Here is a 25,146-nt window from a genome sequence, read left to right as displayed (position 1 = left end):
TTCTTAAAATGAATCCACACTTTCCCACTCTCGCGTTAAGTACACGCTCGAAGCCCGAACTTTACAATAGTTCGAGGTTCCACTTCGAATTCGATTTGTCCTTTCGAGACCTCGGTCTCGATTGAGCTTACTCCGTGATCTCGGGCTTTCGAGCTCGAATCACTAAAATTGTATTCTGATTTCTTGTATGTCTGTCCCTCACCCTTTTCGTTCTTGCTAGATATCGCAGAAATCTGAGAATCGGTGGGGGTCAGTGCTCGCAATTCCTTACTCTTCATCAACTCCCAGTCCAGAGTCTCCCTTCACTCGGAACCACCGACTGATATGCGAGCACAATGTGAGCTGCGAACAAGAGGACATCCGAGACTATTTCTGACGTCAGATTGACGAGGTCAAGGAAAGAAAATGGAAGAGACTTCGGGTCGCGATCTATCCAGATCCAGACCCTGAGATCGGGCTATCCCACTTGATCCTCAACTCAAAGTCACCGTTGCTTACGAGCCTGGTGTTCTTGCCTTCTCGCTGATGGAGGACTCTTCAAACCGCCCTTTCACCTCGCAAGTTGCGTCCATTCCTACCCCCAAGGAGGAATTCTTCGAGGCCGAGCATTATTGGAGCTTGGTCACTTCGACGGGCCAAATTTTTGAGATCTTAGCTCGCCACGACCTAAAACTCTCCGACGCACTGATGTGTCTGCCTGCGACCCCAAACGAGCGAAGCTGCTATGCCCCAGGTGATGGCAATCCCGACAGTAAGATCAAGCTTGCAGCCTGGAGTCGCGAGCATATGAAGGCAAGGGCCCTACTTCCCCTGAAATCCTCTTTTAAGGATTTTCTGGATTTTTTTGGGCTCGTCCCATTCCAACTCCTATAGGGTTCTCTCTGCCCTCCGGTCGTTATATCATGAGCTGAAGTGGGAAGGACCCTCACCAAAAGTGATTCTCTATCTCTTTTATTTGAAAAGCAAACCCTCCCGAGCTTGGGGAGGGGATGGCTTCTATTACTTGTCGAGTTATCCGAAGGAGAAGAAGATTTTTGAGGATATGCCAAACCATCCTCCAAACTTCAAGTTGGCCGTCTTTTGGATGAATGGCCTCGCTCCTTCCAGATTTTCTTCATTCCAACGAATCCGTAAGTATTCTTTCTTGTTCGTTCGATTGGTTACGCTCGGAATAATAACACATCCATTTCTTCAGCATAAGAAGGCCCTGCTCCAACTGCCATATGGTCGGTGCTCTTTATCTTATCTTCTCCACGAAGAACAGCTCCTAGCTTGTGGCCTCTTGGAGCAAGATCAGTCGATAGATGACATTGCCTATCGAAAGTACCTTAAGTGGGAGCATGTGCCACTTCCCACTGAGGGGCTCCCCCCGAGATGGAGGTCGCCAAACTCACAGACCCGTCCCTCGGTGGCTCATCGTCAAGACAAACCCACATCGAGAAACGAAGCCCAAGACGAGGCCTCAAGCTCGAGTGGAGGAGGTAAAATAATACTTAGCTCGGCCATGTGGTCTCCTTCTATGATTAAGCACAAGCCCGTCACTCTGATCCTATTACCAGTATCTAGAGATAACTTTCATGTTTGGTCTTGGGGTACATAGGTTCGATAGTTGGTTAGGTAGATTCCAAACTATGTATAGTATAAACGAAGTTTAGGAAGGGGTCGTTGTTCAATATGGGACCAACGACTATAGAGACCTTTCGAGGCTGTCACCTACGTATAGGGAAGGGACTCCCCCAGCCTCCTCTGAAGATAGGGGGATTACTTGGTCGCCGAGCACAAAGCTCGAGGGAGGGTTCCAGTCAGGTTTCTTTTTACTTTAGCCTTTTTTTTGTAGTTTAAGCTCGTTCACTAATTTGTAAATTGTGCATGTGTAGGCAACATGAATTCTGATCTTGATAACGTGCTCAGTTGCCGCTCGGGAGCTAAGCAGAGCAAGCGTCCAAGGGCGTAGCAGAGAGCGAGGCGCCCTTCTAAAATCTTGAAGACATCTGAGGCAACACCTCCTGCCTCGAGCGCCCATGGCTCAAGCCTACCTGCTAATCCAAACCCCGAGGTTAGAGTATCCACCGAGGTCTTGGTCCCCCCGCCTCCTCCTGCCATTTGAACTTCTCAACAGATTGCTTCGGCTCCAAAGAAGCTGGTTCCCAATCAGGAACGTTTGTTGTCGATTTCGACCCATTCCCCTAAGTATGTGATTGACAACGCCGCAGGGACACACGGAGCCAGTCTGGGCTTGGATGTACTGTCCTGAGTTGGCCAAAGTTTCAGCAACCTTGGCACCCCTCAATGGCAATTCCTCACCTCTTGCCAAGACAACAACACCCTTTATGACAAGGGCAGTGAGCTCCTCGCCTCGGTAATTCTTTTTACTCTGTCATGTTGCCCGTTCGGATTTATTCTGTATGTGTTCTAACCCATTTTTGTTTGTGTACAAGCCTTTGCCGCGTTTGCTCAGCTTAACTACAAACTGAACAACGAAGTCCACTCGAGCTTGTCCTATGTTCAGGAGGCGAAGACCCTCCATATAAAGCTCGCAGACGAGCTTAAGGCCACGAAGTATGAGCTCAAGTCAAAGCTGGAGGCTAAGGATTCTGAAATCAGGGAGAAGGAGTCTAGAATCAAGGAGCTTGAAAAGCTGAATGCCAAGCTCAAGGAGGAGGAGAAGGCCACCTTTGATATAATCGAGGGTGAGAATACTTGCCTTCTTGAGGAGTTTAAGCGGAAGAAAGATCATGCTGTTGATATGGCCATGTACAGTATCTGGGCCAACAATGATGATCTTGATACTAACTTTCTGGACACTCTCAAAGATGAGTTCCTTGAGAGGTGGTAGGCTTAGCTGGATGAGGAGGAGGCCAAAAAGACGGTGGAGAAGCCTGATGCTGCTAAGGAGGATGTGTTGGATTAGCTTATACATGATCTTTATTTATTTTCATGTATATCTAATATTAAACAAATTAATCTGAGATAGCCTAAAAACATGTTTCTAAAATTGAATTCAAAGAGAAACAAAGAATAGAATACTTACAGTATACGCAGTGGAATTAAAGAGTCATTCCTTCAGTTTCTCTAACTCTTTTATCCTCTCTGTCGCAGAGTATTATCAAGAAACTAAACCGATCTTCTATTTTCTTCACAATCTTCCAATGTATCCTTAGAACCACCTAGACTAGTGTGGGAAATTCTCAACACATGAGATAGATATAGAGAGAAGAAGAGAAAATAACAAAGAGGCTTAGAAAATGACTTGTGTTTAGTAAGAATCTAAAACTATCAGAAAATCTGACTTGTGACTTATCAAACTTATGTTTTGACTTCTCTCTAAGCACTCCTTTTATAGACTCAATTAGGCCATTTAATTTAATTAAAAAATCAATAAAATAATAGCTATTTTGAAGCCCTAGGTCGAAATTATCATGGGCTATAGGCCCGTGAAATTTCTCATTTGATTATAAGCCCATTGGACTTAAAATCAAGGTCTGTATTATTTTCTATTGATTTAATTAATTAAATAATTATTTAAATCCTTTATCAAATTAATTATTTATAATTTGAACCTTGATTTAAACTTATTTATTAATTTAGATAACAATTTATCTTAATTAATAAATCTGCCATAATTTCTCTTTTCTTTTCAAAATTACACAACTCTATGAAACTATCCAAAATTGACCTGGTCAACTTTGATAATTCTAATTGATGATTAAATCAATTAATTGAGACTATCTAAATGATTTTATCCAAGGTACAATGGGGACCATGGGCATATCAAATCAAGCTCCAATAAGTTATCATAAATCTAACAAATAAATTTACTAACTTATTAATTCCTCGTGACTCCACTATAGACTCGGAATTGCACTCTTGAATTCATAGAACGCTCTATAACAAATATAGATACGTTATTAATTATCCATTGTTATAACCATAATTGTCACTCAATCCTCTATAGATGATCTACAATGAGATAGGACTAAAATACCGTTTTACCCCTTATTGTATTTTATCCTTAAAACACTTAGTTCCTTGTAAATGATATTTTAGTAAACTAATTTAATTACTGAAATGAGATCTCTATCATTTAACACCTTGAACCAAACTAAAAGGAAACCATCATTTCACTTCTTCATCAGAAGCTATAGATGTTCATATCTATGATTAACACTCCCACTCAATTATACTACCAAGTTCCCAAGATGTAAGTATGGGCTAGTCCGTAGGGTAAGCTGGTAACGAACAAGTCAAAGAACTCAAATAATACAATCAGTTAGAATACTAACCACTCAGAATTGAGATTGAATTGACCTATGGTCAACTATATGATATGACTAGAATAGATAATAACAGTATGTTTACTTATCTTATCAATTGTCAATATCGGTCCGTCCGATGTAACAAATACATCCGATCTTATCTACTTTGCTAATGTTCTGGAAAGAACATAACACTATAATGTGTAAGTAGATCATATCATAGATTGGCAAGTCAGTGTAAATCTTGTGCACTGACTAATCTTAGGACTAACTTATTTTGAACATATAATCATATTTATATTCCACTGTGATTACGTCACTATAAATAAGATTAGCTATATGCTCGGGATTTAATAGAAGTTTATATTAAACAAATAATCATGAAAATAAAACATGTGAGCAAAGTGATTGACCAAGTCAAAAAATGATTTCTATTCTTTTATTGATAATAAAATGAGATTACAAAGAATTTGGGTTTTAATTAGGGCATAAAACCCCAACAGGATGCACCTGCTTCATAAAAGCTAGGTCATGGGCTGCATCCCATTAAGTTTTTTTGTAATACCTTTTTTATTTAAGCCCTTGGGGCAAAGACAATTTATAGCTTGATTTAGGGCTATTTTATGTTTGTTCAAATAGTGATTTTAATATTTTATATATATGATTTTCTTGCTCAAAAACCTTTATACATTTGATTTTACATTAAGCTTTTACTTTAATATTTTTGCTTTACATTTATGGATCGAAATATTTCAAGCATCTTATATTAAAGGTTCGATTTTATGTTTGTTTATTTGTACAAACACACTTGTTGGATTTAAGCTCGAGTTTCAATGCATTCATGCATAGTTTACTCGATATATCATTGTCTAACCTCATTATTTATCAAGGTCGGACCTTACTTTCACCATGCACTCGAAAGTACTTATATGGCATGTAAGATTAGTAGTTTAGTTATATCTTGCTTTTCTAGTCACTTTTCCTCTTCCTCGAGTAGCTCCCCAAGGTTGTGAGGTCGAAACTATATTTTTGCAAAATATTCCAGCCTCGGACTCGACTTAACTCGAAGGAGGTTTATTTACATTCCAACTTTCCATCGATTAGTTTTAGCTAGTTTGTTACAAACTTATTTAGCTTGTGTCTGGTTTGTAATCCATCCATTTATAATTTCTTTTATAATCTGGTTAGGTCCAAACCATCTTAACTCGCGTGTATACTTAACATTTTTGTGTCGGGTTAACGATCCAGACATTTTATTCTATGTTATTTATTTTTTCAAACTTATGGTATGATTGTATACCACTGATGCCCCATTAATATCCTATGAGTGTGACCATAGGTTATTAAATTAAGGGAGTTTGCAAAAAATACAACAATTAATAAAGAAAACAAATTTGGAGCAAAATTCAATATTTTTATTAACAAATGCTTGAAAAATAAACCCGCTTGGTTACAACGAAAAAATATTTCCTACATGATTGATAATAAGGTCGTAGATGTTCACCATTCCAAGCTCACGGCACCAACTCTCTGTTTAGCCTCACCAATTTATATACCCTCGGCCGGATGATAGAATCGATCTGGTAAGGTCCTTTCCAGTTAGGTCCGAGTACTCCAACAGATGGGTCTCGTGTAGCCAGAAACACACGTCGTAGGACCAGGTCTCCCAATCCGAACTTCCTATCTCGAACCTTCTTGTTGAAATATCTGGTAGCTCATTGCTGGTATGCAGCATTTTTCAATAGTGCTTCATCTCATCTTTCTTCAATAAGGTCTAGAGTTTCTTCGAGTTGATATTGGTTTGAGGCCTGATCGTATGGATGGCTCCGTATTGTAAGTATTTCGACTTCAATCAGCAACATGGCTGATAACTCTACAAAATAGAGTTATTTCATCACTTTTTATGTACTAATTGTTGCTTAATTCTTAAGTTTTTAATTGATTTATTATGTTTTTAAGTAATTTTGAATTCATTAGGTTTATTTTAATTTTATAGATTTTTGTGTGTTTGTATGGTTATTTTGTTGTAAAATGTTGTAGTTAATTATTTGAATTATTGTTGTTTAATTTGAGGCAAAAATGTGTTGTATTATTGAAATTAAATGTTAAATATAAATTAAGTTATAATTACTATTTTCAAAAAATTAAATTGATTTATTTTATAGTTGAAAATATGTTATCATGATTTAGTTTATGTTTATTTTGTAGGGAATTTATTGCAATTTTGGGCTTTGAAAAGTAAGGAAAAGAAGGAAGAAAAGTTGTATTTTTGAAATAAAATCCAGCCAGCCCAAAGCCCATCTCCTTGGCCCAGACCGAAGCTCCCCAAGTCATCCCACACCTGCCTCCTTCAGCTTCTCTCCAGCAGCTTGCCTTCACCCAGCCGTGCCTCTCAATTCTTCCTTCAGTTGATGCACCAAAGTTAGCACAAAGTCAGTTGCTCCAACGCCACCTTCAAGCCGCCTCACTCTCCCAGCTGCTGCCTCCATTCAGCCGCTTGCCACACCAAAAGCCCTGCCACTTTTGTGCATTTTGAGCCCAACAAAAGTATTTTTGTCCCCTTTGTTTAAAAATACCATTTTTTACCCAAATTTTTCTATACATTTTACCCAAAAACATAATTATTACACTCTATAATTTACTCCTATTTTCCATATTATAATTAATTTAATGAAATTAATTAATTTAAATAGATTATTTTAATACCTCATTTTGGCTATAAATATGGAGTTTTGAAGACCATTGAGGGTGTCAATTTTTGAGAAGGTTACCATACCAAACTTCTACACATTTCAAAACCTCTCTATTCTCTTCATCTTCTTCTTCTTTTTAGTTATTTTCTATGTATTTTTAGAGGAAAATTTTGGGGGTTCATCCTCCAAATTTTTCTATTTATGTTTGTAATTTTTATTCTAGTTATGAGTTTCTAATCTTTTTAAGATTATTAATGTGATGATGAAACAATATGTAACTAGATAGTATTTATTTTGTTTGTTGATTTCCCATTTTGTGCAACAAAGTTTATGGAATTTTCTTCTTCAAATATCTTCTTTCATCTTAAATATCATGTATTTTGGATTGTTAGCACATATTTACACTTTGTTCTTCATTAGTGCAAAAACATAATATTATTTGTGTAAGATGTGTCATTAAATTATACACATCCATGCTTAGAACAAAAATATTATGTTCTGCCTTATAAATAATGTTCATTGATTTATTTGTTATTTCATTAGATTGATTTACACTAAATGCTTTGAAATTATAATTTTGAAAAGTGAAGAAAAATCTTGTCTTTTTAGAAGCAACTTTTGCTTAAATAGAATATCTAATTTGAATAAGTGATGGTTTGATTAATTTCTACTACTACTAAAACTTGGGAATCAATGTACTTTTAAATATTATTGAACTTATATTTTATGGATTCTATTATCTTAATAATCTTATTTTACCATCTTGTTTACAATTATTAATTTAGTAATATATATTGTCTTTAATTTCTATATTATTGTCTTTTATTTTTATTTTCATTATTCAAAAATCTCTTCAATCTTTGGAGCTAGGTTAGAATTTATTACTTTTGATTTAAAATAGTTTTATTTTTTATTTTAGACAACTCATTTGGGTTCGATCTCGTGCTTACACGAACACTATATTTCATATACGATTCGTGCGCTTGCGAGTTATAAATATTTAAAACATACCTGTTTTGGGTCCATCAATGGCTTCGCAACCATATGATAGGGAGAAAGGAGTATGTGTTGTTGAAGTTTGAGCTGTGGTTCGATAAGCCCACAAAACTTGAGGTAACTCCTCAGGCCACCTTCCCTTAGTCTCTTCTAAGCTTTTCTTTATGGAGCCTTTTAGGGTTTTGTTGACTACTTTGACCTGGCCATTTGATTGGGGATGGGCGATGGAGGAGAAGCTTTTTATAATCTCATTTTTCTCATAGAAATTGGTAAACAGGCCACTGTCAAACTGCATACCATTGTCCGACATTATCTTTCTAGGCATCCCATATCGACAAACGATATTCTTTACGACAAAGTCTAAAACTTTTTTTGACGTAATAGTAGCCAGGGGTTCAGCCTCGGTCCATTTTGTGAAATAATCAACCACGACCACAACATACTTTACTCCACCTTTGCCTGTTTGTAGTGAGCCTATTAGCTCGATTCCCCACACCGCAAAGGCTAAGGGGAGGTCAGCATGGTAAGCTCAGTAGGTGGAGCTTGTGGAATTGAAGCAAATCGCTAGCACTTATCACATATTTTGACATATTCAAATGCGTTTGCCTTGACTATGGGCTAGAAATACTCCTGCCTTATTACTTTTTGGATAGACTATGCCCCCCAATGTGATATCCACAAAATCCTTCATGAATTTCTTCTATAATTTTCTTTGCCTTGGGTGGAGTTACACATCGGAGTAATGGCATTGAATACCCTCTTCGATACAACCTTCCTTCCACAATAGTGTTTCTCGGGATCTGATACATCAGTTTCTGAGCCTCGTTCCATTATGCTGGGAGAATTTTGGTTTCGAGGTAATCGACTATTGGGGTCATCTAGGTAGGTTGAGAGTCGATCATGCACACGCCTTCTTCGTCAGGCTTGCTGATACTCGGGGTCAATAGAAACTCTACTGGGACCACGCTCAGTGTATCGGCCTCGCTAGTCGTAGCGAGCCTGGCCAATGTTTCTGCATTCGAATTTTGTTCTTAGCGAACCTGCTCTATAGCATAGAATTCGAACTGTCCGAGCGCGGTTTTTGCTTTGTCTAGGTACACGACCATTGTTATTCCTTGAGCCTGATATTCCCCCAAAACTTGGTGGACCACCAGCTGTGAGTCACTATAGCAGTGTATAGCCTTAGCTTTGAGCTCCTTGGCTATTCGAAGTCCTGCTAGCAATGCTTCGTATTAGGCCTTGTTATTCGATGCCTCGAAGTTAAACCTTAAAGCTGAGTGAAATCGATTTCCTACTAGGGTGATCAGTATAATGCTTGCCCCCGATCCATTTTCGTTGGAGGACCCGTCAACGTAAAGTTTCCACAGCTCGCGGACTGGGGTTACAATTTCATTGTTAGATACTGTAGTACACTCGACAAATAAAATATGCCAGGGCCTATCCCTTGATGGTTGTTCTCAGATGGTATGTAATCTCAAACTGGCCAAGCTCGGCAACCCACTTTAATAATCTTCCAGAAGCTTCTGGTTTAGATAGAACTTGTCGTAGTTGTTTGTTAGTTAACACATGAATATGGTGTGCTTGGAAATAAGGTCGGAGCTTTCGAGATGAGTGGATTAGGCTGAGAGCGAGTTTTTCCATTAAAGGGTATCTCGATTCTGCCCCCAGTAACCTTTTGCTGACATAGTACACTGGTTTTTGTAACTTCTTGTCTTCTCGGACGAGCACGACACTAATGGCGTGCTCGGTTGTAGCGAGGTACAAGTATAAGACTTCTCCCATGACAGGCTTCGACAAGATTGGTGGTTCGCCGAGATGTTTCTTTAAGTTCTGGAATGCAAGCTTGCATTCCTCTGACAACTCAAACTTTTTGCCCCCTCTTAAAAGGTTGAAAAAAGGAAGACAATAGTGTGTAGATTTTGAAATAAACCTACTTAGTGCTGCCATCCGTCTAGTTAAAATCTAGACATCCTTATGCTTTCGAGGTGAGGGCATATCAATCAATGCTTTGATCTTGTGTGGATTAACCTCTATTCCTCGTGCATTCACTATAAATCCCAGAAACTTTCCCGAAGACACTCCGAAAGATCACTTTTGTAGGTTAAGTTTCATGTTATATTTCCGTAGTACAGTAAAGCATTCGGCGAGATCATCCACATGGTTACTGTTATTTTGGACTTGACCAACATGTCGTCAACATACACTTCCATGTTATTCCCTATCTGCTCGGAGAACATTCTGTTTACAAGCCTTTGGTATATGGCTCCAGCGTTTTTGAGTCCGAAAGGCATGACATTATAGTAGTACAACCCTTTATCAGTTACAAATCTCGTATGCTCTTGGTCCAGTGCATGCATGGAAATCGGGTTATATCTAGAATAAGCATCCATGAACGACATGATGCCATGACCTGCAGTGGCATCTACGAGCTGATATACCCGAGGTAGGGGAAATAATCTTTAGGCCATGCTTTGTTAAGGTCTGAGTAGTCGATATAGGTTCGCCATTTGCCGTTGGGTTTTGGAACCAACACGGGATTGGCAATCCAACCGAGATAGAAGGCATCTCGTATGAATTGATTTGCCTCCAACCTATTGAATTCTTCCTTGAGGGCCTTCTTTCTATCATTGTCCAGGAGTCTTCGCTTTTGTTGCTTCAGGGGGAAGCTTTTGTCAATGTTAAGCGTATGGCTCATGACATTCGGACTGATTCCCACAATGTCCGAGTGTGACCATGCGAACACATCCTGATTTTCTTTTAAGAAGCACATTAATTGTTATTTCACTACTTTTGAAAGATTCTTACCCACCTTCACCATCCTTGTGGGATCTTTTTCTTTGAGCTTGAACTCCTCAAGCTCTTCTAGAGGTTCGAGGTCAGCCCTTTCTTCTATCCTAGGGTCGATCTCTTCATCTATCTCGAAGACCGTCCCATCCTTGTTCTGAATAATTACAAGTGCATGTGCACTTGTTTGCTTCTTTCCCCTAATGGAGATGCTATAGCATTCTCTTCCTGCAAGTTGGTCCCCCTTCAACGTCCCGATGCCACTAGAAGTCGGGAACTTGATGACCAAATTCCTAACAGACGATACTGCCCCCAACCCAACTAGGGCGGGTCTCCCGAGCAGTACGTTGTAGGCCGATGGGAGGTCCACCACGATAAACTCCATCATCTTGGTTACCGAGACTGGATAGTCTCCCAAGGTCACGGGGAGTTCAATGGATCTCATACAGGCAATCCCTTCTCCTGAAAAACCGTACAGTGTGGTTGCACATGCTTTTAGATCTTGAAGCGCGAGTCTCATCTGTTCTAGTGTGGCTTTATAGAGGATATTCATCGAGCTCCCGTTATCAATCAGGACTCGGCGTACCCTCTTGTTTGCGAGTTGGAGTGTTATGACCAACGGTCATTATGGGGAAATTGGATGTGTGACGCGTCCTCTTCAGTAAACGTTATGGGTTAAGTCTCAACCCTTTGCTGTTTCGGAGCTTGTGGCTCGGATCCATAGGGAGAACCATCTCCAGTCTTAAGCTCATTCACGTATCTCTTTTGGGTGTTCTTGCCCGATCCTGTGATATGAGCTCCCCCCAGATGGTTATTACATCTTCTCCATCAATCGGAGGGGGTTGCTCGTCCTCTTGAGCTCAAGAGTTATTATTTTGGGCAAGTTGTTGAGTTGTTGCCCTTTGGCTTGTCGAGGCTTGATTGGTATTTCGGTTCCTTACGTACTATCCGAAATATCCCCTCGAGATCAAGCCTTTGATATCATCTTTCAGTTGTCGACATTCATCGGTTGTGTGTCTGATATCTCTATGGAATCTACAATATTTATTTGGATCCCTTTTTGCCGTTTGGTCCTCATGGGGTCCAGTCATTTGAACAAGACCTTGTTCTCATTAGCCAGGTAAATATTCTCCCGAGACTCGTTGAGTTCGGTATATACTTTGTATATGGAGAAATATTTGTCCCCTTTCTTCTTCTTCCCTCCATTAGTCTCGGGGTTATTCCCTTCGCTCTTCTTCCTTTTAGAAGGGTTGTCCCTAGAGGGTTTCGAAGTTGATGGGGCTACTGAGGTTGAAGCAGAGTTTATGTTTGTTGTTGTAGTTATGTGTTGAGAGGTCATTTTCAGTGCTGACCTTGCCTCTTCTACATTGACAAACCTCTGGGCCCTCCAATTGAACTCGGTTAGCGACCTGATAGGTTTCCTTTGTAAGTCTTCCCAAAAAGGACTTCCTGGCAGGATACCTGCTCTAACAGCCATCAGGTGACCGCTATCATCGACATCTCAAGCTCGGGTCACTTCTAGATTAAACCTCGTGAGGTAATTCTTTAATGACTCATTTTGTTGTTGTCGGAAATTTGTTAAGGTTGAGGCCTCGGGCTTGATGCCAATCATAGCCTTAAATTGCTTCTTAAAGTCTCTAGATAACTAATCCTAAGATGAGATCGAATGTCTTTTATACTTCTCAAACCAGTTTTTTGCTGGTCTTGTAAGTGTGGCAGGGAACAACATACATCTGAGTTCGTACCCAACATTGTTGGCTCGCATGATGGTGTTGAATGTACTCAGATAACTATACGGGTCTGAGTTTCTGTCAAATGGCGGGGCATGAGGTATCCTGAACCCCTGAGGGAATGGAGTGCTAGAGATATGCAGGGCAAAAGGCTCGAGCTCTTCATTAGACTCTTCCGCCTTGTCCCTATTACGCTTGTTCTGCAGGAGCCTGAATACTCTTTCTAATTGGTCAATCCTTTCCTGGACTAAATCCACTCGAGGTCGAACCTGGACCTGAGGGGGCTGGTTATCATTAATAAAAACTCAAGCTCCGTGTCTCGGTGCAGGGTTATATGCTGACTGTTTGCAGCCATTCAGATGGTCTCACAGATCAGGGTTTAGGGGATTATCTCGACCCCGATTATGGTTTAGGTGTTCTCCCAGGTCAGGGTGATTCCCTCAATTCCTTGCATGTATCGGTTCCGTGTTGTAAATGCTCACGGACCGAGTGTAATCTGAGCTTTCACTTACATAACTCGTAGTTTTGTGATTATGAGGTGAGTCTACTGCTGGCCTCCTCGTCCCAGCAGTTTGTGATCTTGACATTTGGCTTCTCGAAGGCTGAGGAGCCCTGTGTTCTCGAGTAGATTCCTGTCCATGCCTAGCCCGTTGATTTCCATCCTGATGTAAAGGTCGTGGAACCTCTCAGATTGGCAAGGGGTGCCTTATTGGTGATGGTGGGTGTCTTATGAGTGATGGTGGCTGTCTCCCATTACCGGGCCTAGATGGTCCAGAGTTTGCTCGGTCGGGCTCCGGGTTGTTTTTCGTAGCATTAGGATTTGGGTTCCGAGTCGCCGAGGGGGCTCGGTTATTTCCCATGCCTGTTGGCACTTCTGCAGTCAAGTTGGCAATACCCTCAGCCCGGTTATTCCTCCGGGGCCTTGGCTGAATTGGCTGGGATGCTGGCGGTGGCACTTGCTCCGCCCTCCTGGCGGCTGTGCTCCCACGAGGACGTCCCCTAGGCCTCTGAGGAGGAACCTGGGCATTAGCAGCTTGTCTGGCTAATTCTTCATTGCGTTTTGTGGCCTCTGCCAGCTGTTTGCACAGTTGGCAATTTTCAAGTTCCACAATTGGAACATATCTTTTAGGATTGTAATACATACCCTCGTCTGCCCTAGGGGTAGGCGGCCCTCGAGAGTTGGACGAATCGCTTATTTCTTCAGGATCTGGATCCACTATGGGCTGCTTCCCAGGCCGTCGTGGGTAATCCTCGACATGAGGAATCTACTCCTCAGGTATATTGGGCATTGGGCGCTCACCCGTACTGGGGTTACTTGCAGTGGCCATTGATGATTCAGGAGACATTCTGATTAAACAAGCTCACGTCTTGTTTAATAGCTCTCAATGAAAGCACCAAACTGTTGACATCGTTTTTCGTCAACTTAGAAAAGAAGGGCAATTAAACGAAAAAATACCAGAGGAAACAATATGAATAGACACAGTTTTTTACGTGGTTCAGCAGTTAAAATTTGCCTAATCCACGAGTCTGTGTTATTAGCTCTTTGGGATTCTCATAAAGCTTTCTGGAAGCAATTATACGAAGTTTTTCCAGTCTCAGTTTCTCAGACCATACAAATGAGTGGTTTTCTAAATATCTTCCCACAGAATTCGAGTTGATATAATACAAATCAATTAAAATAAATGTCATTAAAAGCATTAGTTACTACGTATGCGGTAATATCCCATGATATTTGGGATTTAATAACAGATTACATCAGATCCCTTAAACATATGGATTTTACAACAATAAACATGTTCACACATAGCTTACGAGCTTAGGCATTTGACCCACACGCCTTTCAAACCATTAACCCATCGCGAGCTCATCACCTTGGTTCGCCTCCGTTGTCGACAAATAATGTTGACGAGACCATCCTCTTCGAGCTCACAATACTCGAGCTCAAATCGTCTTGTTCGAGGGCAGGAAATGAATCAATAAATTTATACAAGTGTTGAACCATTGCCATTGTGAGTTTTGAGCCTAACTTATAACCTCGGAACACCTCCGAGACTACATTGTTTCCAAGCTCACCTATCCCGACGTTGTCACATATACTACTCAATGAGACCATTTCTGACTTACTGATCACATGACGACTATGCTTGTTTCGAGCTAACACCTTACGACCTTGAGTTTTGAGATCAAGATTTCCATTCTCGAAATCGGGGTGTAGCTCCTATATTAACTGTTTTATATTTTTTTATTTTTATCACATTTTAAATTAATACATAGTAAAATATATACAATATCTAGAAAAAATATATAATATTTTATAGGATGTTAACACATATTCTACTTCAATCTAAAGATATTTCTCATTAATTAAAATCTTTACTTCTATATTACATTTTTTCTTTGTTATTAGTTTGTTATATTTTTATTGTTTTGCTAAAATTTATTAGTTTGTTGTTCATTTAATTATTTTGTTAAACACTCTATAGTTATGAGATTTATTATGAATATTTATTAATTATAATATTTAATTGTTAAAAATATTTGGCGATAGGTATAAACCATCCACACCGCACCACTTATTTGCAGTGCGATTTATGCAGTTTGAGGTCTATGTAGTGCGGGTTGCGGTTTGGAAAATTGCTCAAATCGCATATACGGTGCGGTCTAAAAAATTAGAGAAAAACCGCACCACCCGCACCAAGAACACCCTTACTCACGACCATAAGGTTTTTGAAGTTTATGTCCTTTCCCGCAAACGACGTAGACTTTCATGATGTTTTCAGGAAGCTGTTGTCGTTTTTTCAAGCTCACCATTTTCTTGGCAGTTTAAACCGTTCTCTTTAATCAAAATATTGTTCTTCGAGTCTAAGAACTCTCCAATTTCAAATAGTTTACCTGTAGCTCATATCACTATATGACAGTCTTTAAAAACCCGCAAGTTCTTCATAATTCTCATTACCTTTCCTTGTAGCCATCCCAAAAGCTACAACAAGTTTCTTACTATGCCTGCTCACTGAATCTTCCATTTCCTCTTCTTCTATATCATGTAATAAAACAGTCCTAACTTCAAGAACGTATCCACCTTCAACTCTATGCCTCAACATTATTTCCCCCAGCTTCTCATTAGCCTCTTTCACAATCTAATTTTGTTTCTGACCCACCACAAAAATGTAAACTAGCTTATCAACTTCAATCATGCTCTGTCCAGAAGTTTTTTTTATTCTCTGCCTACACATTGATCTTCTTACTGAAGCAACATCTTTCCATTTATGTTTGACAAAAGAACATGGTCACCAGAGTTGTTGGGATCAAGTCTCGAAAGTCTTTTCTTTACTTGTTCTGCTAGCTCAACGTGACCATAAATGCTGCAAGAAAACTCGTAGGCCTTCTCCAGTTTACTTTCTCAACCATAAAGATCAACCATACAACTGTAATGTTCAATAGTAGGTTCTATGCCCATATCTCTCATCTTTGTGAAATATCTATATCCTTCTTAACAACCATGAATACAAGCATATAAAATTAAAATAGAGGTGATCCCATCATGCCTAACTTCATAATTTTCCATCTTATGAAAAAGTTGTATAGCTTCTTCACCATAACCATGCATTGCAATTATTGATATCATTGATGTCCAAGAAACAATACTCTTCTTCTGTGGCATTCTTTCACAGACTAACTGAGCCATGCCTACTTTCCCACATTTGGAGTACGTAACTAGAAGCACATTATTCACTAAAACTATCCACATAAAGCCAGCCTTCTCAATAAAACCATGACGAATTTTAGCACATTCAAATGCCCCAGTCAAACTAGCCTCATTTGGCTTCAATCCCAGCTGATGAAGCTCCCTAAAAAATCTCCATCAAATCAACCATTCTGAGCAAACCCAAAAATCATAGTACTCTAAGAAACTCCGTCCTTAATGGGCATCCTTAAAAACATTCTTTTAGCTAGCTCAAGCTCCCCTGCTTTCACATATTTAGCAAGTATAACATCCCACGAAGCCCAATTTCAAATAGGCATCCATTCAAACAACTCCTCCCCACCTTCCACATCCCCACATCTAAGACAAGCAGTAAGAATTGTACTCCAAGCTACAACATTTGGTTCAGACATTTCCTCGAACTATTTCCGAGCAAAGTTCAAAGACCCAGTTCGAAACTATTTGAAATTGGATCATTTTGTTGATCACTCGTACAGACATGTTTTTTCCATTTATTACGAGAAATAAAAGGGACTGTGCACAACCAGTCGTTCTTGCCAATTATTGTATTTATTACAAGTATTTGCTCATTACGTGTGTTGTTTTGCTATATTATCGTTTAAACTCTTTGCTCCGAGCGGTAATGTTCGAACATGTTTTGGTCAAGGCAAGTGACCAAGGACCTTAAGCTCCTCAATCACTTGGGGGCATATAAGGCATCTAGTAAGCAACACATATCGAAAGGTATGTAAACACATGAGCAAAATAAGTGAAAGCATGCTAGGGTACTTAGAGTATTTTTCAAAATTTTGTATTTTGTTAAATCAAACCAAAGTACTATGCTAAGTTCGGTCATGCGAACAAATGTTATAATAAAGTGTGAATATATTATAATATCAAAAAAGAATTCTTTTACACCGCGAGCAGTTACTGCTCGGATGTAATTATTCATTCAAAGGAAAAAAATTGCCTACGCAGTAATTAAAAATAATTGTCTTTACATCTCGACCCGTAGGTCGTATACTGAAACTAAAATTAAAAGAGATAAGCTAAGAAGTAGGAGGGTCTTGCGGGTGTTCCTGGTCGACTGCATCAGTGGCTTCATCATCCACACCTTCAATGCTGGTGGCCAAGGAGATTTCGGGCGAGGCTGGGATCTTCGTTTTTTCCTCTTCCGCCAAAAGAGCAACGCATCGGGCTATCTCAGTATGCCTCATGCGCTCAGGAAGATAGCTAAAGATGGCCCTTTGATTGTGTTTCCAGAAATCATAGAAACACTTAGCTGTGGCACCCTTGTACCTCTCCAGGTTGCTGGCATTGGCTTTCTCAAGTTCGTCGATCCGAGCCTCCAGCTTGTCGGCCTTTTTCCTGCTCGCAATCAAGTCTGCCTTGAGCTTTTTGGCCTCGTGGTAATTGATACGGTTAGACTCCTTATACTGGTCCCTTGACTCGACAGCTTTGTCCAAGGCAGCCTGCTTCTCCCTCAACTCCTCAGCCAGCTTATTTTTCTCCTCGAGCAATGCCGCGTTTGTCTTCTGAGACACCTCAAGCTACTCGGCATGTTTTGCTTTGGTGACCTTGAGCTCCTTGGCTTGCCATTGCTCGGACACCTTGGATTGCTCGGTGATAACTCCCGAGCGGAGCTGGCTGGCAGTAACGGTCAGCATTGCCTATGATCAGAACAAAAGTTAAATTGACTAATAGATAAAAGGACCAAGTCTCAACAGGAAAAGAAAACTTACACTTGTGAGCTCGTTTAGTGCGCGGGTTAAGATTTGGTCGATGTCCATTGACTTTGTCCCAGCCATGGCTTCTCGGCAATGCTCATGCCTGAAGATCTTTGCCATCTTGTCTTTGGCCAATCTTAGGGCGCAACTCGATATGTCGCCCCCTGTGGAAGCAGGGGCAGCTGGTTGAGTCTGGTCAGCTAGAGCCGGTGAGGAAGGGGTCGACCCGACTGGAGCAGGCGGAGTCTGCTGCTTGAGGGGAGAAGGATGTGTGTTACATTTTTTGAAGTTCCGTCTGCTAGAGGGTCCACAGTACGGGTTTTCTTGGTCGGAGGCGCTTTGCTGCTTTCCCTGTGATGCCGTCTACTCGCCTTCTTCTTGCTCGCAGGAGCTTCGGGTGCACTGTACATATCGAATATGTCTTCGGATGCCATGTCTACAAGAAAGCAAGTACACGAACAGTGAGATAGTACAAATATCTGAGTGTGCTATGTCAGAAAAAGAAACAAAGAAAATTGCAAGTAAAATACCCGAGCTATCATTATTGGTCGCTACATTATATACTCTACTAGTGTTATACTCACTCTCTGGCATGAAGAAGTCTAAATCTAAATTGGGAGTGTACTTAAAGTTGCCGTCCCCGTCAAACAAGTGACAGGGAATTGGCAAACTATCTAAGAGCAAGAGATCAGTATCGTTCTCATCTGAAGACTCATCGATAGGCTCGAGGGGTTCAGAGACTTTCTTTTTTTCCCTTTCTCGAAGGGGCAGGGGACGCGGCTTGCTCGCGGGGTGCTAGAGGGTTCCCTAACTGTCACGCCAGTTGTTCTCCTCCTTTGAGGTTGCGACACATCTGGGTGCTGCTCAAGAATCTCCTCGCTAGTGGCACTCCTCGCAGTGGACTCCCTCACATCCTTGTCAGGTGCCAAAAGCCCGACTAGTCTTAAGTTTGCCTCGGTGACCAGATGTTTGATGCTTTTCTCTACGTCGAACATGCTGGCCAGTAGGGCTGCTCGAAGCTCCATTTCTGGAGTAGGGGCTGGTCGTAGCTATGGACCTGAAGAGAACTAATTTTCTAAGGAAAGTGCAGATACAATACAAGGGAAATAAACGACCAGAAAAGTGAAGAAGTTACCTCCTTGGGTGAAGGCTAGGTTGTTGGCAACTAGGTCAGTGGTTAAGAAGTACTCATGGTGGTACTTTCCTACGTTAGACTTGTAGGTAATCTCACTCAGGAAGGTGCGGCTCGATTCCTGGTGGAAAAAGTGAAAGAACCCCGTACTGTCCTGGTTGGGGTTAGATTTGAGATCGAACAGGTAGTTGGTCTCATGAGGTGAAGGGACAGGCCATTTTTATGGCAGTAAAGAATATAGAGTGCAGAAAGCATTCTATACCCGTTTGGGGTTATTTGGAAAGGAGCGACCCCGAAGTAATTGGCCACTCCCTGGAAGTAAGGGTGAAGAGGCAGGATTGCTCCTGCCTCAATGTGGAACCTCGACCAGGTGCTAAAGGCGCCACCAGGCAGGTTTTCCCATTGGTCTTTGGTAGGAAGGAATAAAGCAACCCCGGAAAGTCCATACTTTCTGAGGAAATTATTTATCATCCTAGCAGTGATCGTGCTAGGAGGAGCAAGGTACCATTCAACGTCTGGTTGAATGGTATTACGAAGTTGGGCTTGAGTTTGGATTTCTGGCTCGGGGGTATTTTCTTCTCGACCATTGGTTGAAGGAATTTCAGCCCGAGGAGCAGGCTGATTTGAAGGAGGGTTGGATGATTTCTTTTTTTGGGCTTTGGACTTTACCAACCCATATTTTGAGGCGGGGTCGATGGATTATTTGAAGCAATGGGAGAAAAAGGGATCTTCAGAATTAGCTGTGATGGTTGTTCTTCATCCTCGAGAAGTTGGGCCAGTAGATCGTCATCGATAGGCCCCTCACCTCCCCACGGATCTTGCATGAAAGTCTACAAACAGAAAAGGGGAGATGAGAAATCTACGGCCTAAAAACTTATGTTTAAAAGTTGGAATAACGCTGCTCGTGTATAAAAGGTAAGCTTTTATACGACCAGCAGCATTCTAGCAAAAACATTAAGTTTTATGCGAACAGTTTGGAAAACAGATTAAAAAGTAGAAGTGAAAAGCATTTTATGGAAAACTTTTTGACTCTAAAAGGGCAGGAAAACCCCAGTTTTTCAACTAGCTTAAAAATCGAATTTTTACTTCAATTTTACGCACTAAATCTATAATCTCAACTACTAAATCGATTTTTAACCTCTGTAAAGAATTATTTCACTACCCCCTCAAACACAGATTAGTATAATCGTCTACCCCGAAGCAATTATTTTTCAAGAACAGTCGAGAATGATCAAGAACCCAGAATATGAAACAGGTAAAAAATGGTTTAGCATGGCATCTTAAACGATTGAAGAGGTTGATAAAATTACTTGAGTAAAGGATGAAGCGAGTCTCTGAAATAATAAGTCGAGTGGTTGGGCAGAAACTTCATGAAACGCTGGAACTGTTTGGGTTTTCTGGGCTTTGAATGTAGAGTTCTTCAGAGTTCTTGAAGAAGCGAAGATAAGTAAAAAGTAAAAAAGTGATCTTGAGGAATTATTTATATTGATCGCGACACTGTAAAAGAGGTAATCATGGAATTACTTTTTTCAAAGCATGGGGAAGTGCAATAGCTGTCAGAAATTTTTTTGGGAAACCAAAAAGACTTGATTGGACATGATTGGTTACCTTTTTCGAGAAGGCATGGGCAGCTCTGGCAGATTTGGTGGGGTACGCGAAGGGTCAGTTTCCTAAGTTTACTTTATGTTGGTCGCAGTAAAATAAACTTAGGGGGCAAATGTTTACCAAAAAATGGCTCCTGATGACGTGGCAAGAATTTTTCACACGTGGTTGGCACGTGGCAGCTTCAGAATGAGGAGATGTTGTTCGCCGATCGACCAGCTCCCTGCTTGCTTCATCAGATCTCTTGGATAGGTGCGACCAGTTTGGTCGCATGATTCATTTTCTTTCCTTTAAAGATATGTAATCTTGTAATAATTACATTTATTGGTTCCTTTTTATTACCTTAATACGTTGATATTAAGAGTAATTAAGGCCCATTGGCCCATGTAACCCCCTTGAGCCTATAAATATGCATGAGAGGGGTCAAGGAAGGGACTTTTGAACCTTTTTTCTGGATATTGAGAGAAAGAGCGTATAGGGCGATTATCCTCCAAATAGTTGTAATTCTCCTAAGGCTTGTGAAACTCAAGAACCCTAGTTCTTTGATCACGACATTGGGATTCAACATCAATAATAGCACTAAGTGGACGTAAGTCATTACCATTCATTGGGGCCGAACCACTATAAATCATTTGTGTCATTTCTTTACCATTTGACTCCATTCTTGACTATCATCTCATTTCTTGTCGTATTTCTGACTCCATGTTGTTGGCCAAATCGAGAGTCAACAGATAACTCTTTTAAACATAAATAAGAATTTTTTCAATTAAAATTAAGATTATGTATTATTATTATAATGATATTTTATAATATTTTGTTGACGCGATTTTTCGCCAACAGTGTATTGAGAAATAATAAGGGTAGATTAGTGCTTAATGGTAAATCGTAATGAAAATATCAAGAATTCACTCAAGAACATAGAACTTTTACGTGGTTCAGTGGTTAAACTCCACCTAGTCCACGAGTCACTATTATTACTGTTTCTCTCACTATTTTGGCAGAGTTTCGGTATTTCAGAATAATTTCCCTTTTCCTGTCCAACATTCCCAATATTTATAGGGGAATTCCATGGACAAGTTTGGGTAACCGCATGAGTTTATCATGCATTTATATAATGTCCATATTCAATAAAAATAATTCACATTTATATGGAGATATGATTTGATAACATAATAAATATGTTCCTGCTATCTCAGATAATAAATATGACAGTCTGGTCATAAATAAACATATAAACATATCCCGAGTCTCTGGGGATCCCTGAATATGCATTATATTTGAATCGTCACGAGCCGAATATCTCCTCCAAGCTCGTGATTTGATAGATATCTAATTCCGAGATCATGCTTAACATCCATTGTGTTCTTAGTTCGTGATAAACTTAGGATGCCTAACACCATGTCTGATATTTATGAATCCCGAGCTGTCCACATGGATAATAAGCAAATATTCTACTTGGTTATTTTTTCGTGTATTTATCTGTCAGTTGCACCCGAGCTGAGTGAATGAACTCCTGCTAAAAATAAGGTACAACATCTGCCCCCCAAGCTCCTACTCATGTATGATGTCGTCATTTTATGACCTACACAGTAGGGGCTTTTAGACTTCTGCTACATAAAACCATGTCTGCCTACTACTCGAGTACTGGACACGTGGTCTACTACAATTGGCGTCTGTTCGGGTTTCAAGGACTGCAATAATTGTCTTGTCAACTTTTTGTCGCCATCTGGTCTATTAAATCTTGGCCCTTGGATCTCGAGATGCCCCAATTAGATGGCCCATATTAATTTCCGTAGTTTACGTATAAATAGGGTGATTAGATTTCAAACCTCACCACCTTTGCATTTGAAAATTTCCCATTTCTAAACTCTCAAGCTTCCCTTCTTCTTCCCCAGAATCCCCAAAACTATTCATCGTGCCCAGTCATTCAGAAGCTTTCCACGAGATTTTCGTGATCCGAATCTACATTCTTTGATCATCGAACACATTTCCTGTAAGTATCTCATCCTTTGGTTTGAATGAATTTCTTTATTCTTCATGACCCAAAGAAACTTTTTTTTTTCTTTTTAGCAATGTTCATAGTTCGGTATTGTTAGAATTTTTATGAATGCCAATAGGGAATAGGTTTCGACTTTAGACTCCATAAGTGAAACAGAATATTTTTTTATAAAAAAAAAGTATCCATAAAACTGGGTAAATTTATGGGTTAATCTGGGGTAGTTCTAATGACAAATAGGTTTAGAGAATATCTGTTTGGGGCATAGAAATCATAATGTCTCTAGGTTAAATACCAGGTAGCTTAAGGGTTACAATTCCTTAGGCAGTTTTGCACTAAACCGTTTTACAAAGGAAAGTAGTGACCCAACATTTCTGACACACGGATCCCTAAATGTCAGGGGGCTGTTAAGAAACCGAGGCGCTTAGCTTTGGATATCGCGTGGCACCACGCGATGGGTTTCAGCTAACTTTAGCTCGTATAACAAGAATAACCCATTTCATCCTTCGTACCATTGCGGCATAGTTATAGATCATCTTAGGTCGCCTACTAACTAGGATGCTTTTTCGTTAGGCAATCTGATGGCACCTCCCAAGAAAAAATCTGCGAGCTCATCTACCCAACGCAAAGACAAAGGGAAGCAAGTTGCCCCTGACTCTCCTATTCCACACTTCGGTCCAGTCGTGGAGAAAGAAGTTCCCATCGACCCCAATGCGTTCTTCGAGGCCGAGCACATAGTCTTGAAAATCAAGACTTAAGGGAAGGTGAATAAAATCTTGTTGAGTCACAACATCGAGATAGGATCTGGTGGTCTCCTAGCTCAACCTGCGTTCGAAGGGGAACAGAATTGTGCTCCTTTCCAAGATAACTACGCAGCCTGGAGCGATGAGCATCTAAAGGTTGGGGCCTTCCTTCCCTTGGACCAGTATTTTGTAGACTTTTTAAACTACATAAAACTAGCTCCTTTCCAGCTCCCCCCAAATTCATATAGACTTTTAGCAGGGCTGAAATATCTGTTCTTGAGGCACGAGTGGGAGGTCCCCTCTCCAGCAGATATTTTGTTCTTTTTCTATCTCAAAGCAAGCCCCGACTAGAGAGGACGCGGTGATGGGTTTTACTACCTCACGCAGTTTTCCAGCTCAGCCCCCGTCATTGATCTTCCCAGCCACCCAAACGACTATAAAGATTTATTCTTTATGTCGAATGGCTTCAAGAATTCCGAACACCAATACTTCAACTGACCTCGTAAATCTTCTACCTTTGCAAATTTAGCTTGTGAATTTTTTATTCCTTGAAATATATATATTTTTAAACATGTCCTGATTAAGTTTGTTTTTCACGCAGCCATATTTGCCAGGACGGAAAAATCGGTAACTCTCGGGGGTTAGTACAAGAAACTGTCCAGACTTTCCCCCGGGGAAAAGGATTATCGCCAGGTCATGAATGTCGTCACGATGCTGCCCTGTAAGCTGATCAGTGAGGGTCAGACACTGGCCCTGAGGACTCGAGCTCCCCGTCCAGTGATCCCTGAGGTTCCCTCCTGACAAGAGGCTCTGCCAATCGCCTAGGATACCGATGAAGAGGAGGCCAAGGTGCCTCTCATTCAGAAAAGACGAGCTCTCGAAGCTGATCAGCGATTTGATCCTGACCGGGCTGCTTTTGGGGCAGCAGCTGGCCCCTCCGGCCAAGGTAACCCATACTTTTTTAGGGAGTTAGACCGAGCTGCTGCTAGCTTTAGGTTAATACGTTTTAACCCCAACTAGCTAGTTAGTCGCCACCCCACTGACCCGGACCTAAATGCAACTCTCCTTCAATGTGTAGATCGTTTAGTAGTACGTTACAACCACAGTTATCCCACTCACACCATTGTAGTTGACAACATGCTAAACTTTAGGTCTTCTATTTTTGAAGAGTACGAAACCAACCTTAGGACCTGACCTTCTTTGCTCCAGGGAGCATTTGCTCCTGGGTTTTTGAAATATGTAGACGAATCCAACCTTGAGGAGGGACCTGAGCCCCCTAGGATCTTAGAGATTATATCCTTAGATTATCCCTCCCCTATATTAATCCTAGGGCCGGAGGTTGTGCCAAGCCCGGCTTATACACCCGAGCAGGTGATAATAGACTCCTCCCCCATCCTGGAGGGTAGGATCTATATTTCCCCATTTTCTTTACATGTCTTTGAAACATAACTTTTGTGAATTAACTCCTTTTTTTATAGGCAAAGAGATGGAATCAATCGGAGCTCTCGACCTACGGACTGCCTTCCAGGCTAAGAAAACCATAGCGGGCGCCGTCGTGAAGAGGCCTAGAGTGGCAAAAAAGACCACCCCTAAGACGGGAGATAATACGAAATCCCCCTCCAAGGGTAAAGATACGAACTCCTCTTGGGAGACAGCTCTGGTGACTACTGTAGTCGTTGAGCAACTTCCTCCTCCTCCTCCTCGAAAAATGCCTCCACCTCCCCAAGTCATTCAAACTGAGGCCCCCATCATCTGAATACCGGTGGAAACACAAGACTTCGAAA

At 40.7% G+C, this 25,146-nt stretch overlaps 1 pseudogene; it reads right to left on the bottom strand.

The window, feature by feature from the left end:
• Window positions 1-15,358: 15,358 nt before the first annotated feature.
• LOC133832268 (pentatricopeptide repeat-containing protein At1g74630-like) lies at window positions 15,359-18,323 on the bottom strand (annotated as a pseudogene).
• Window positions 18,324-25,146: the final 6,823 nt, after the last annotated feature.

Source organism: Humulus lupulus, chromosome 4 (assembly GCF_963169125.1).
Source record: "Humulus lupulus chromosome 4, drHumLupu1.1, whole genome shotgun sequence".
In the NCBI taxonomy this organism is placed as follows: domain Eukaryota; kingdom Viridiplantae; phylum Streptophyta; class Magnoliopsida; order Rosales; family Cannabaceae; genus Humulus; species Humulus lupulus.
The sequence above is the reverse complement of the archived record's forward strand: the minus strand, read 5'-3'. Positions and strand labels throughout refer to the sequence as shown.